General features: G+C 44.4%; 1 pseudogene; it reads right to left on the bottom strand.

Moving 5' to 3' along the window:
• Positions 1-2,553: 2,553 nt before the first annotated feature.
• On the bottom strand, positions 2,554-12,602 carry LOC132695441 (RNA guanine-N7 methyltransferase-activating subunit-like protein pseudogene; annotated as a pseudogene).
• Between the last annotated feature and the right edge of the window lie 2,705 nt (positions 12,603-15,307).

The following is a 15,307-nucleotide window of genomic DNA, read 5'->3' as shown; positions in this document are numbered from 1 at the left end:
GTTCCTGATCTCAGCGGAGAAGCTCTCAGCTTTTCACCACTGAGGATGATGTTAGCTGTGGGGTTGTCATACATGGCCTTTATTATATTCCTTCTATACTTTGTTGAGAGTATTTATCATGAATGGATGTTGACTTTAAAGTTTTCGCTCTGTAACCATGGAGTACGATTTTAGTTGCAGATTGTTCACATATGGGTCACGTTAAGAAAGTTTCCTTCTATTCCCAGTTTATTGAGTGTTTCCATCATGAAAGGGCATTGAATTTTCTTAAATTCTTTTTCTGCATCCATTAAGATGATTATATGTTTTTTTCACCTCCATTCTATTAATGTATCATATTCCACTGATTAATCTTCATACGTTGAACCATTCTTGCAATCCAGGAATAAATGCTTCTTGGTAATGGTGTGTGATCTTTCTAATATGGGGCTGAATTCAGTGTGCTAGTATTTTGTTGAGTTTTGCATCAATATTCATAAGGGATGGTGGTCTATGGCTTTCTTGCAATGTCTATGTCTGGTTTGGGTATCATGGTAATTTGATAACTTAATTTTTTAAATCCTTGCCTTTTAAAATAAATTCCAAGGATGGGGTGAATATACCTTTCTACATAATTAAATTTGGTATATTCTAGAACAGGTGCAGTTGCCTGCCCAAATGTACTTACTAAAAAATATTTCCCATTCCTAGTTTTGTAACACCTGAGAATATCACTTCAATTATTTCGAGGGGTTTTAACATATCTTTCAAAAGTTTTCAAAACAAAGTTATACTTAATTCAGCTTAATTAAAGAAGTCCTTTTTGGGGTGTAATATTGCAAAAATTATACGATAAAGATAGATATCAAATTTCAAATTTCCTTTTGAGAAAATTGCTTCCCCTAAAACATTTCCTTTCATGGTTTTAAAGACACGTGTCATACATTTTGACACTTAAACCAAATCTGAATACTTAGTTTACTTCAACCATTATGCAGAGCTATTCCTTTTCTAAGAGGGTAAATTGCTTCTATTACACAGATGCAAAATACCTGGAAAAAAAGTAATTTGCACCTCCATTCCTCTCTAAAGTGTATTCCTTTTGCATGTCTATGAACTTCATATAAATTTATAAAATTTTATAGCATTTTCTGATATTAATATAGCCAGCCACATTAGCTCTTTTGAAATTAGATTTTGCATGGTGGGTCTTTTTCTGTCCTTTTACTTTCAATCTGTCTATGTCTTTAAGTTTAAAACATGCTGATGTAGATAGAAGATAGTTAGATTTGGTTTTCTCCCAGTCTAATGATTCTATTCGAATATTCAGACTATTTCTAGCTAATGTAATTCCTGATAAAGCTGGGTTTAAGTCTGCCATCTTGCTCTTTGTTTCCATTTGTTCTTTATTCTCTCTTTCCTCCCTTCTTTCCATTAATAAGTAATTGTTGGTATTTCATTTATTGTTTCTATTGGCTTTTTAGCTGTCTTTTTTTTTTTAATATCTTTTAATGGTAATTCTAGTGATTACAATACACACCTTCAGTTCATCACAGTCTACCTTAAGTTAATGTTATAAAACTTCATATTCATTGTAAGAAACAATATAATATTCATTTATTCCTTAGCACATCGCGTTGTTTTACTTTTATGTGCATCATAACCCCCCAATATGCCATCATCACCATTATCATAATCATCATCATCATCATCACTATTTCTTTATTTTTAAAAAATCTTGTAGTATTTTATTTGAATAAACCCATTATAATGGCCTGAAACAAAATGATCAGCACAAAAGGAAATTACAGCGTCACTATATTTATACAAGAGGGAGCAGCAAGGGGCACATTTGTAAGTGCCTATAACACTGTTCAATCGATCCACGTTAAATACCATAAAAGTAAGTAGTCAGAATGCAGCGTCATATACATACCATTGAAAAGGAAAGGGGAACATTTACAGAGTTAAGCTTTTGTATAACATGTGAGTTTTGATCTGCTATGTTTAAGTTAGCAAAAAGCCTTACAGTTTGTGTGAAATGGTCGTGTGCCCTCATCTCACCCACCACTAGATCAAGACACTGAAACTGAGAAGAGTTCCTTCCTTATTTACAGCTTTATTCTTGACATCCCTTTTTGAGACCAAAACGATTGTGGAGCTGACTCGTACCTGGAGTAATTACAAAATACCACGGTCATAACAACAAGAGCCAAAAGAAGTATCTACCATCGTTTTACCTTTCAACTGCTGAGGTCACCTACGACACAGTGCAAGAAAGCACAATTGTGCATTCACGAGTTGACTGTACCAACCTCTGTAAAAATTTAGGAATGAGCACATCCGAGTAAATGGCTACTTCTTTATCTCACAGAGTAAAATCAAGCATTTTCTACTTTAAAATTATTTCTGTGTAAAACAAAGACAGAACTCTTGGAGGTCAAACAAGGAAAACAGATAGCAAGTGGAATGCACTGTTAAGTCATGAAACAAAGAAGAATCTGCAGTAGAAGTCAGGCAGTATAATCCACAACCTTTTTAGGGGAGTACTTATTCCCAGCAACCATCACATCTCTGGTAAGATCTCATTTAAAAAAAAAAGTCACAAGTTCTAAAAAGTTAATAATCCACTCTCTGAAATCAGATATAAAACTATGACCAACAGAAGATACACAGAGTGAACGGTTTTACTAAAAGCTGTTGACGTTTCCATCAGCAGTAACCATAGGGAGCTGGCTGGTTGTAACCACAGTGTCTGTATCCGTGGGGGTAGTAAGTTTCATGTCTATACTGCAGGTAACTGTTACCCCAGGATTGTCCATGCGCTGATTGGATCGGGTGTCAGTTTGCCACCCCCACTGGTTTGACCTCTAAACAGTCTATTACCTTGCAACTGATCGATCGCCTCTGTGTCTCTGGCTCCCAGCAGCTCGGCTGTTCTACTCCTCAACAATTGGAAGGAGACCCAGGAGGGCTCTTCAGGTATTCATGGTACTCTTTGCCATCTTCTGTGAATGTACTGGCAAATGTCTCTTCAAAATTTGGAACAGCTTCAGAAGGGTCTGTATTCCTGAAATTCCCAGCAACTTAAGGCAGCTCTACTGTTTAATGTTTATGTTGTTTTCATCTCCAGCCCACAGCGTGGCCAAAGGATCTCCCAGTACTTCACCTCTCCAAGGTAACGGAGCCACTCCCATTACTATTCTTTTTTTTTTTTTTTTTTTTAACATTTATTTATTTATTTTCGAAAGAGAGAGACAGAGACAGAGACAGAGACAGAGACAGAGCACAAGCAGGGGAGGGGCAGAGAGAGGAGGGAGACACAGAATCCGAAGCAGATTCCAGGCTCTGAGCTGTCAGCACAGAGCCCGACTTGGGGCTCAAACCCATGAACCATGAGATCATGGCCTGAGCTGAAGTCGAATACTCAACCAACTGAGCCACTCAGGCGCCCCCCCCCATTACTATTCTTTTAAACAGATTTTTTAAATTTATGAAAAAATAATATTTTAAATTTACCTGTATATTGAATTTCCGGTACCTCTTGCAGATCCAGGTTCCATCTTGGATGCTTTCCCCTAAACCTTAAGAACTTCCTTAGCATTTCTTGTAGTGCAGGCCCACTGGTGCAAAATGTTGTGAGATCTTTTTTCTTCTAAAATGTCTTTATTTTTCCTTTATTTTGAAGAATATTTCCACTGGGTATAGAATTTAGGTTGCTAGGTTTTTGGTGTTTTTTTTTTTTTAATTTGTAAGTAATTTTAGAATTTCAAAGATACTATTACATTGTCTTATGGCTTTCATTGTTTCTTTTTTTTATGAAATTTTTTAATGTTTATTTTTGAGAGACAGTGTGAGTGAAGGAGTTTCTTTTCTTTTTTTTTAATTTTTTAATGTTTATTTATTTTTGAGAGAGAGACAGTGTGAGTGAAGGAGAGGGAGACACAGAATCCGAAGCAGGATCCAGGCTCGGAGCTGTCAGCACGGAGCCTGATGCAGGGCTTGAACCCACAAACCATGAAATCATACCCGAGCCGAAGTTGGATGCTTAACCAACTGAGCCATCCAGGTGCCCCAGCTTTCATTGTTTCTGATGAGAAATCAGCTATCATTTTATTTTTTTTTTCAGCTGTCATTATATAGTTATTCCCCTGAATGTAATGTGCAGTTTTTCTCTAGCTATATTTAATATACTTTATTATCTTTATTATCTTTATTATATTTATAATATACTTTATTATCTCTCTTTATTTTGCCCCATTCCTTCAATTCCTTAGAGTCCTAAGCTCCATTAACATATATTTTTAACCAATTTATAGTTCCACACATCTTGGATATTCTTTTATTTTCCATTCTTTCCTCTCTAATTTGGATAATTTCTAACAAAGTATCTTCAAATTAACTGATCCTTTCTCTTCTGTATCCATTATGCTGTTAAGTCTATTGAATTTTTCATTTCAGATATTGTATTTTTTTTACTTCCAGAATTTTCCTTCCATTAATTTTTTTATAGTTCCCATTTCTCTGGTGAGAATTTTCATCTACTCACCTGTTCTGTCCATCTTTTCACATTTTTTTATAAATTTTTTTTATATTTATAATAGTTGTTTTAAAGTCTTTATCTGCTAATTCCAACATCTAGGTCATCTGTTGGTCTGCTTCTATTCACTTTTTTCTTGATTATGTCTCATATTTCTTGGCATATCTAGTGGTTTTTCACTGTATACTTGACATTGTGGATGATACACTGTAGAAACTCTGGATTGTCTTACCTTTCTCTATAAAGAGCAGACATTTGCTTATTATTCTGGTAGGCAGTTAAATTTGTGGCAGATTACTTTGATCCTTTGGAAGGCTGGTTTTAATCTTTGTTAAGACAGCTCTGCTTTGGGTTGCCTGGAAGGCTCAGTTGGTTAAGCATTTTACTTTTGACTCAGGCTCAGGTCATGATCTCATGGTTCCTGAGTTTGAGCCCCATGTCAGGCTCTGCGCTGACAGTGCAGAGCCTGCTTGGGATTCTCTGTCTCCCTCTCTTTCTGCCACACACACTCTCAATCTCAAAACTAAATAAATCAACTTAAAAAAAAAAAAAACAGGTCTGCTTCGGTTTTCTTCTTTGCTCCAGAGTATACTCTCCTGTATCATGCATATTTAAAAGTTTTCATATATTTTGACATATTTAAAACTTTTCTATCTGGGGAGAGACTGCCCCTTCCAGGGCCAGCCAATTGTTAAGATGCCAAAAAGCTCATCGGGAAGCATGCCTCTGATCTGCAAACTAACCAGTCTGGAGCCAGAACTCCCCTATCTGGCCCCTGCACCCAGGAGGCAGTATTCTTCTGTCTTCCTTTCAGAGCCAGGGACATACCCTACAGCTTAGGGCCTGATGGAATTATTCAACCAGGCCAGTCCTAGGCTGTCTGCCCTGCCATCTTGCCTTTCTTTCCTACAGAAATCCCAGTAAAGGTATTGATTTCCACTTTCCTCTTACTCCTGATGATTCTGGTGCTTCCTTATGTGGCCCCGCATGGCATTGTGCCTCCCATTTCTGGGACCCATGAGCATAGTAAACTTGTTCTTTCCTGAATCTCTCCTGCATGTCCTCTTGTGGCTGCACCTCAGTGAGCATCACAGAAAAGAACACAGAAGACTCTTAGCCTGAAATGTGACCAATACCCCAAGGGGTGTCCCTTCTGGGAAAGCCACAGTGTCTATCAAGCCCTTCGCACTCGATGGAAATCGAACTCCAAATTGTCTCCAGCACTGGGCAGCCCAGGACCTCCTCAGCTATTCAGCTTTCCAGCTACTGATTTCTGGGTGCGGGGGTGGGAGGGGTGTAGTTAAGAGCCACACACATGTAGTTAAGAGCCAGCCAAGACTGTGAAATGTCTTTGCGCAAACTCAGGAACCAAAGTAATACTGGCTTCATAGAATGAGTCTGGAAGTTTTCCTTCCCTTTCTATTTCTTGGAATAGCTTGAAAAGGATAGGTATTATCTCTGCTTTAAACGTCTGGTAGAACTCCCCTGGGAAGCCATCTGGTCCTGGACTCTTATTTGTTGGGAGATTTTTGATAATCGATTCAATTTCTTCGCTGGTTATGGGTCTGTTCAAGCTTTCTATTTCCTCCTGATTGAGTTTTGGAAGAGTGTGGGTGTTTAGGAATTTGTCTATTTCTTCCAGGTTGTCCAATTTTTTGGCATATAATTTTTCATAGTATTCCCTGATAATTGTTTGTATCTCTGAGGGATTGGTTGTAATAATTCCATTTTCATTCATGATTTTATCTATTTGGGTCATCTCCCTTTTCTTTTTGAGAAGCCTGGCTAGAGGTTTGTCAATTTTGTTTATTTTTTCAAAAAACCAACTCTTGGTTTCGTTGATCTGCTCTACAGTTTTTTTAGATTCTATATTGTTTATTTCTGCTCTGATCTTTATTATTTCTCTTCTTCTGCTAGGTTTAGACTGCCTTTGCTGTTCTGCTTCTGTTTCCTTTAGGTGTGCTGTTAGATTTTGTATTTGGAATTTTTCTTGTTTCTTGAGATAGGCCTAGATTGCAATGTATTTTCCTCTCAGGACCGCCTTCGCTGCGTCCCAAAGCATTTGGATTGTTGTATTTTCATTTGTTTCCATATATTTTTTAATTTCTTCTCTAATTGCCTGGTTGACCCACTCATTCTTTAGTAGGGTGTTCTTTAACCTCCATGCTTTTGGAGGTTTTCCAGACTTTTTCCTGTGGTTGATTTCAAGCTTCATAGCATTGTGGTCTGAAAGTATGCATGGTATGATTTCAATTCTTGTAAACCTATGAAGGGCTGTTTTGTGACCCAGTATATGATCTATCTTGGAGAATGTTCCATGTGCACTCGAGAAGAAAGTATATTCTGTTGCTTTGGGATGCAGAGTTCTAAATATATCTGTCAAGTCCATCTGATCCAATGTATCATTCAGGGCCCTTGTTTCTTTATTGACCGTGTGTCTAGATGATCTATCCATTTCTGTAAGTGGAGTGTTAAAGTCCCCTGCAATTACCACATTCTTATCAATAAGGTTGCTTATGTTTATGAGTAATTGTTTTATATATTTGGGGGCTCCGGTATTTGGCGCATAGACATTTATCATTGTTAGCTCTTCCTGATGGATAGACCCTGTAATTATTATATAATGCCCTTGTTCATCTCTTGTTATAGCCTTTAATTTAAAGTCTAGTTTGTCTGATATAAGTATGGCTACTCCAGCTTTCTTTTGGCTTCCAGGAGCATGATAAATAGTTCTCCATCCCCTCACTCTCAATCTAAAGGTGTCCTCAGGTCTAAAATGAGTCTCTTGTAGACAGCAAATAGATGGGTCTTGTTTTTTTATCCATTCTGATACCCTATGTCTTTTGGTTGGCGCATTTAATCCATTTACATTCAGTGTTATTATAGAAAGATACGGGTTTAGAGTCATTGTGATGTCTGTATGTTTTATGCTTGTAGTGATGTCTCTGGTAGTTTGTCTCACAGGATCCCCCTTAGGATCTCTTGTAGGGCTGGTTTCGTGGTGACAAATTCCTTCAGTTTTTGTTTGTTTGGGAAGACCTTTATCTCTCCTTCTATTCTAAATGACAGACTTGCTGGATAAAGGATTCTCGGCTGCATATTTTTTCTGTTTAGCACACTGTAGATATCGTGCCAAGCCTTTCTGGCCTGCCAAGTTTCAAAGGAGAGATCAGTCACGAGTCTTATAGGTCTCCCTTTATATGTGAGGGCACGTTTATCCCTTGCTGCTTTCAGAATTTTCTCTTTATCCTTGTATTTTGCCAGTTTCACTATGATATGTCGTGCAGAAGATCGATTCAAGTTACGTCTGAAGGGAGTTCTCTGTGCCTCTTGGATTTCAATGCCTTTTTCCTTCCCCAGTTCAGGGAAGTTCTCAGCTATTATTTCTTCAAGTACCCCTTCAGCACCTTTCCCTCTCTCTTCCTCCTCTGGGATACCAATTATGCGTATATTATTTCTTTTTAGTGTATCACTTAGTTCTCTAATTTTCCCCTCATACTCCTGGATTTTTTTATCTCTCTTTTTCTCAGCTTCCCCTTTTTCCATAACTTTATCTTCTAGTTCACCTATTCTCTCCTCTGCCTCTTCAAGCCGAGCCGTCGTGGTTTCCATTTTGTTTTGCATTTTGTTTAAAGCGTTTTTCAGCTCCTCGTGACTGTTCCTTAGTCCCTTGATCTCTGTAGCAAGAGATTCTCTGCTGTCCTCTATACTGTTTTCAAGCCCAGCGATTAATTTTATGACTATTATTCTAAATTCACTTTCTGTTATATTATTTAAATCCTTTTTGATCAGTTCATTAGCTGTTGTTATTTCCTGGAGATTCTTCTGAGGAGAATTCTTCCGTTTGGTCATTTTGGATAGTCCCTGGAGTGGTGAGGACCTGCAGGGCACTTCCCCTGTGCTGTGGTGTATAACTGGAGTTGGTGGGCGGGGCCGCAGTCAGTCCTGATGTCTGGCCCAGCCCACCGCTGGGGCCACAGTCAGACTGGTGTGTGCCTTCTCTTCCCCTCTCCTAGGGGCGGGATTCACTGTGGGGTGGCGTGGCCCGTCTGGGCTACTTGCACACTGCGAGGCTTGTGGTGCTGGGGATCTGGCGTATTAGCTGGGGTGGGTAGGCAAGGTGCACGGGGGCAGGAGGGGCAGGCTTAGCTCGCTTCTCCTTAGGTGATCCACTTCAGGAGAGGCCCTGTGGCAGCGGGAAGGAGTCAGATCCGCTGCCGGAGGTTTGGCTCCGCAGAAGCAGAGTTGGGTGTTTGCGAGCAAGTTCCCTGGCAGGAACTGGTTCCCTTTGGGATTTTGGCTGGGGGATGGGCGGGGGAGATGGCGCTGGCGAGCGCCTTTGTTCCCCGCCAAGCTGAGCTCTGTCGTCCGGGGGCTCAGCAGCTCTCCCTCCCTTTGTCCTCCGGCCTCCCCGCTTTCCGAGCAGAGCTGTTAACTTATGACCTCCCAGACGCTAAGTCGCGCTTGCTGTGGGAACACAGTCTGTCCGGCCCCTCCGCTTTTGCCAGCCAGACTCGGGGGCTCCGCTTGGCCGGCGAGCCGCCCCTCCGCCCCGGCTCCCTCCCGCCGGTCCGTGGAGCGCGCACCGCCTCGCCGCCCTTCCTACCCTCTTCCGTGGGCCTCTCGTCTGCGCCTGGCTCCGGAGACTCCGTTCTGCTAATCCTCTGGCGGTTTCTGGGTTATTTAGGCAGGTGTAGGTGGAATCTAAGTGATCGGCAAGATGCGCGGTGAGCCCAGCGTCCTCCTACGCCGCCATCTTCCAACAGGTGTCCCTCTTTGCGCAAACTCAGGTGAGAGGTCCAGTCTGGTGCATCCCTCCCTTCTGGGATTTTCTCTTCAGTTTCCAGCCCTCTGGTAGCATCAACCTCCAAATTCTCTCTCTTTATCTTGGTAAAATCGCCACATTTTGCTTGAGCCCTAGTGTCATGAGCCCTGAGGGGGCTGGGATGTGCTGTTGGGGAGAAGTCAGATGAATGTGGCTAAATGGTATCCGCTGGTTTGCTTCCTTTATTTCAACGATTGTGTCCTTCCAGCTTCTGTCTGCTTCCACTTGCTGCTGCTGCCTTCACACTATTGTTCTTCATATTTGATATAGAGTTTATCATTGTTATTAGCAGGAGGGTTTGTCCAACCGAGGCAACTCTGCCATGGCCGAAAACAGATTTTCCAAAATATTTTCCTGATGTGCAAATGAGTCCACATCAAATGATGTGGAATCAAAATCAGAAATCCTTACAAATTGAGAAAACCATATTTTCTCACTGTTGTTGTAAAATAATTTTGGTCACCTCTACTTCCTAGTATCCGTAAATTACAGAACTCTAATAGTTGTAATTGAGTGAACACTCTGTACTTAGAGAGCAATAAAGCAGAGTGATCGGTTCCTCGCACACACCCTCCCTTCCCTGTGTTTAATGTACGTAGCATCACACGGAACTTCCTAGTGGTTCACTTGAGCGACAAAAACAATTTCAATAAGCTTGTCTGGGAAAGAAAAGTTACTTTTCGACACTTTGATATTGGAACCAATATTTAAACTGATGGGATTCCTTACGTTGTCAATAAAATGACAGATAGTTAAAATGAAAGAACCAATTTCTGCTCCCAAAGCTCGCTCAAATGATGTTTTCCTCAACCATGGCTGGGCTCGAACAGCTTCCAGAGACCTGGGTGTGGACGCTGCGTGGGCGGCAGAGCACCTCTGCGCACACATAGGCCACCGTACTTGGTTTCTGAAAACACCCGCTTCATCTGACATGGAGCAGAGTATCACCGGAGGACAGTCGAGCCAAACCCAACACTTGAGCTCTGACACATCCGGTAATAAAACGTTTAGCTTGGCTTGGAAATGCTACTTGCAATGTTTCCACTCCTTCTCAATCTCCATCTTTCATTTCCTTCGTCCCTGATTCTTCCACTGGTACTTCCAGTTTTCACACAGAGTTTCTTCTCTCTTGATGCTCAGTACAGTCTGATAGTTACCATTAAACAACAACAACAACAAAATGGGATACCTGGGTGGCTCAGTCGGTTGAGTGTCCAACTCCTGGTTTACGGCTCAGATCGTGATCTCATGGTTCGTGAGATCGAGTCCCACGTCAGGCTCTGTGCTGACAGCTTGGCCCCTGCCTGGGACTCTCCTTCTCTATCTGCCCCTCCCCTACCCACTTGCTCTCTCTCTCTTTCTCAAAATAAATAAATCATCATGGAAAAAATAAAAACATAATAGAAAAATAAAAAACCACAAAGGAAAGGAAAACACATTCATCGGACTTCAAGGAAGAAACAAAGCACAGCACCTCTGAGAACAATCCAAGCCGACGCAGCTGTCTTTTCCTCTGAAAAGACACCTTCTCTAGGAGGCGGACCAAGACCAACAGGACGGCTGCGATGCAGTGCAGAGCTTGTGGACAGAAGTCCTGCCGCTGCTTTCCAAGGACCGGTGCAAACACAAGCCGCTTGGAATCTCCATCCTGCTCCCACTCTGAGCCAGGGACCCCATGGATTCACAGAATTGCAGAACCCCGGATCTGGAAGGGATGGAAGGGATTACTTAATCCGATTTGTACCTATCATCGTGAGATTCTCCTTCAAAATACCCTTGAAGGACAGCTCTGAAGTTCCCTCCTGTGACCAGAGTCCATGGTTTCTCACCTCAGCCCACCCCACCTCTGGACAGTGTCAGTGGCTAGAAATTTCTTTCTGACATTAACTAAAATCCTCATTTCAGGACTGGTACTCAATGGCCCTTGCCCTCTACAAATCTACAGTTACCTAACAGTAAATATAGACAGGCGAGAGATTGCACTTTCTTTCTGTAAGTCAACTTAGACTTACATCCAAGTCTCCCTCTGGTAGTGTCCACAGCAACATTCTGTCTCAGTGGTTATAAAATTCCCGGCCAACACCCGATGACCCCAGGGCAATGAGGAGTTCCCAGGGGCCTACGCAGAGCCAAATATTCAGGGACATTCTTATTTCAGTCCTTTCGTGTGTGCTCGTTGCCAGTGGAATGCTCAGGGTCCCGTTGGGGCCGTTGTGGGTGCGGCTGCTCGGCCATCCCAGGTCCTGCCACCTCCCAGGGCACCTTCATGGAGGGGGGCAGGTTAGTAACACGAGGCAGGTCACCTACACCTGTTCTATTCCTCCCAGGATATCTTTTCCTCCTAATTCTTTTTTTTTTTTTTTTTTAGTTTATTATTTATTTTCAGTGAGAGAGAGAGAGAGCAGAGGAGGGGCATAGAGAGAGAGGGAGGGAGAGAGAGAATCCAAAGCAGGCTTCATGCTGTCAGCACAGAGCCCAATGTAGGGCTCGAACTCATGAACCGTGAGATCATGACCTGAGTCTGAACCAAGAGTTGGACACTTAATCGACTGAGCCACCCAGGTGCCCCTTTCCTAAAAGTACCTACTTCTTGAAAGTACCACTCCTCTCTACCCTCCCACAGGAAACTGTTTAATTTCTTACCAGCTTCCATAAAAGTCAGGGAGGGCCCTTGTCATCCAGCCTCCTGGCACAGCCCCAGGCAATGAAATTCCACTTGCACGCTTGCCTGAAGTGTGGCGGGGCAGCAGGGAGGCCGGAGAGGAAGGTAAACACAGAGGCCCAAACACGAGTTTTAACTGCCGCATGAAGCACAAATAAATCCTTTTCTCCATTTCCTTCCGAATATTTGTCACTACCTATCATGTTTGCCTCAAATGCTACCACTCAGTTCAGAAACCATTCCTGGTGCCTTCACTGATTCCCCCAAAACAGAGTTTCCAAGTTTTCCATCCCTGTCTTAACCTGCTACCGTTTGTCACGCCTTTTAACGTATGGTGCCAAGACCCGTGGAGCGCAGGCGCGGTGTGACCCAGGATCCGAATCGCGGAGCCGGGCGAGCGCGCCCTCTGGACGACACACAGTAATTGCGTGACAGTGCGTCTGTCCCCCACCCGCCTCGTGCGGTCGCCCCTCGAGACTGCAGCCAACACGCAACTGCACACTCTCTTCCAGCACCTTCTCCGGAGTGTCGATGGGAGCGACCCCCGTGAAGCTCTCCTCCGTGGCTGCCTCGCTTCTCAGAGAAGCCGTCTCCATCCCTTCGGTTTGTCGGCCGCGCTCCTCGGATCCCAAGGAGTTTCAGCATTTCGGGAATCGCCCAAAGCGGGTGGAGCTGTCAGACGCCGGGCTTTGAGGGGGCTCGGCCTCTCCACCTTCCGTGACTTGTCTCCGTGTTTGTTTGATTGGAGGCAACTCGGTAAAACCTTCTCTCTGCGTCCACAGTTGAGATGCCCACGTGGGGCTAAACCCTATCAGTTTGGGGCTAATTGGGGGAAAGGCCGATGGAATTAGCGGGAAGTCGAGTACCTTAACCAAAATTCGCTAATAGAGGGTTGCCAAGGAGAACAAAATTCTTTGGAAACTTTCCAAGAACTATGTTAATTAGCATACAAATTCTTCATCTGGAATCGCTGTAATGTTTGGCCTCAATTTGCTCTCAAGTAACATGACTTGCTTTAGAAAGACTTTTTATCAGCTTGAAGGTACACTATGGCCGGAGCCCGTATGATTACTACAAATTACCAGGTTCCACATTCATGAAGTGTTCATGCCTGAGGATTACAGGGTCTTGGAGACAGAGAAGATCTCCGTGGATATTGAATCTAAATTTCTCCCTGTTGCTAAAAGCCTCTGCTTGAATATTTTTCCTGAGCGCCATGAGCATATATTACACGATATACGGAAGGAAGGGGGGAGAGAGAGGAAGAGGGAGAAATGTTTTTATTTTTGATTGAGTCAAAATCCTTCTCGGGTTGATTTCCACCTCCCTGCTTCAGCCCTGCGCTGGGAAACACCGCACAAGAAGACGCAGCCTGCTCTTCTGAGAACTTTTCACTACAGGCTCGGCAGAGCCGGGTACTTGGGCCGGCGAGCGTAGCCACGGCCCTCTCGCTAACCACCGTGGCCTCTGTCCTTCCTGGGAGGCACCCCCCCACCCCCAGTGCTCGGGGGCCAGGGTGCACCTGCGGAGAGCGGCGGACCAGTGTCTGCATCCCATCCCCACGTGACTTCCATGGGGAGTACTGTGTGCAGCTCACCCCACGCAGGGCTCGGACCGTGCAGGTGACCAGTAACTACCTCATTATCTCTGCCCCCTCCCTTCCCAATCAACACGGGGACGGGGTGCCTCCATAGAACACCCAGACATTCTTTCTCCCCGAGAAGGTGTGTCGTGGAGAAGCACAGGCTGCCGAGAGACGCCCATGGGCTAGGGGGGTTCTTCTCCGCCTACCTGGCCCACGGAAAATCTCTGCCCTCAACCGGGTTCTTAATCTTGGTGGCACATAGAATCACTCAGGGGCTTTAAACATGGTGATGTCCAGGCCACGCCGGGACCAGTGAGGCTGATTCACCCAATTTGGCCCTGAAAAAGCACTTATCATTGCTTCCTCTCGCTTCCTTTGTTTCAGACATTATCCACTGACTTTCATTTTGTGTGCTGGGATTTTGGCTGTTCATTGCATGTGCACATGCATGCACACACACAGGCGCACACACATGAGCACACATGCACACACACACACACAGGCACCAGCACACATGTGCACATAGGAGCACACACAGGCACACACGCACACACAGGTGCACACACATGCACACACGAGCACACACGCACACACAGGCGCAAACAGGTGCACACACGAGCACACACAGGCACGCACACAGGCACACACAGGCACGCACACAGGCACACACAGACGCACACATGTGCACACACAGGTGCATGCACAAGCACACACAGGCATGCATACAGGCACACACAGGTGCACACACATGCACACACGCACACACATGCACACAAGCGCACACACATGCTCACACAGGTGCACACACAAGCACACGTGCACACAAGCACACACACGCACACACGAGCACACACGCATATGAGCACACATGCCCCAGCCATGAGTTCTCAACGTGCTCCCTCCTAAATATTGGGTTCTTTGCCTTCTCTCTGTGTAAACACTATCCACATGGAAAACTACGACTCCATTTCCTTTCTTGCACATTTTTTCTCCCCGAAGTGAGTAACTGTCTTGGTCTTTCAGTTCAACCTTCCGTGCACTCGTCGTGAACTCACTGCACGCTCCACCGTGAGCACAGCCGTCTCCCTCACGGGCACAGACACACCTGGCCTTCGCTGGCTCATCTTCTCTGTGCTGAGGTCCCGCAGGCCTCCGTCCTCCTGCCCCTGTCTGAACGACTGTGCCCAGGGTCCACCCAGGAGTCGCGGTGTGGCTTCCTGTCAACTGCGTCAGGTTCCTCGTCCCAGATCCCAGGTGCTGTGCTTCCTGTTTACTCTCATCCCTCCACTGGCTTCCTGAGGGAGTGGGTGCGAGGTCAGGGCGTGGAGACCCTCCACGTCTGCAGATCTTGATAGTGTCGGGTCTGGATGCAAAGTGCCCTCAGAGTGCTGGGGCCTCGTGCACGACCTCCTGACGCCCAGGGCTGTAGCAGGTGGCATCATGTCGCAGCAGGCACTCAGGCCCCAGCTGGAGTTCCCCAACGCCTGCAGGTGCCCCTCACCCCTCCGGATGGACCTGTTCCCCATTTTGGCTGGGACTCCTGTTCCTGAGAAGTCTCGCCAGTCCCCGCAGCATGAGTGTGTCCTGTTACCTCGCTCTTTCTCACCCCTTTCCTCTTCGGATTTTGAGAATTAAAAAAAATTCACCTTCCAACAGTTCTGCTGCCGAGATCGGCATTTATGCTATTGGAGGTTCTTTGTTTTGTTTTGTTTTGTT

Source organism: Panthera onca, chromosome B4 (genome assembly GCF_046562875.1).
Source record: "Panthera onca isolate mPanOnc1 chromosome B4, mPanOnc1 haplotype 2, whole genome shotgun sequence".
Taxonomy (NCBI): domain Eukaryota; kingdom Metazoa; phylum Chordata; class Mammalia; order Carnivora; family Felidae; genus Panthera; species Panthera onca.
This window is presented reverse-complemented; position numbering and strand designations above follow the sequence as displayed.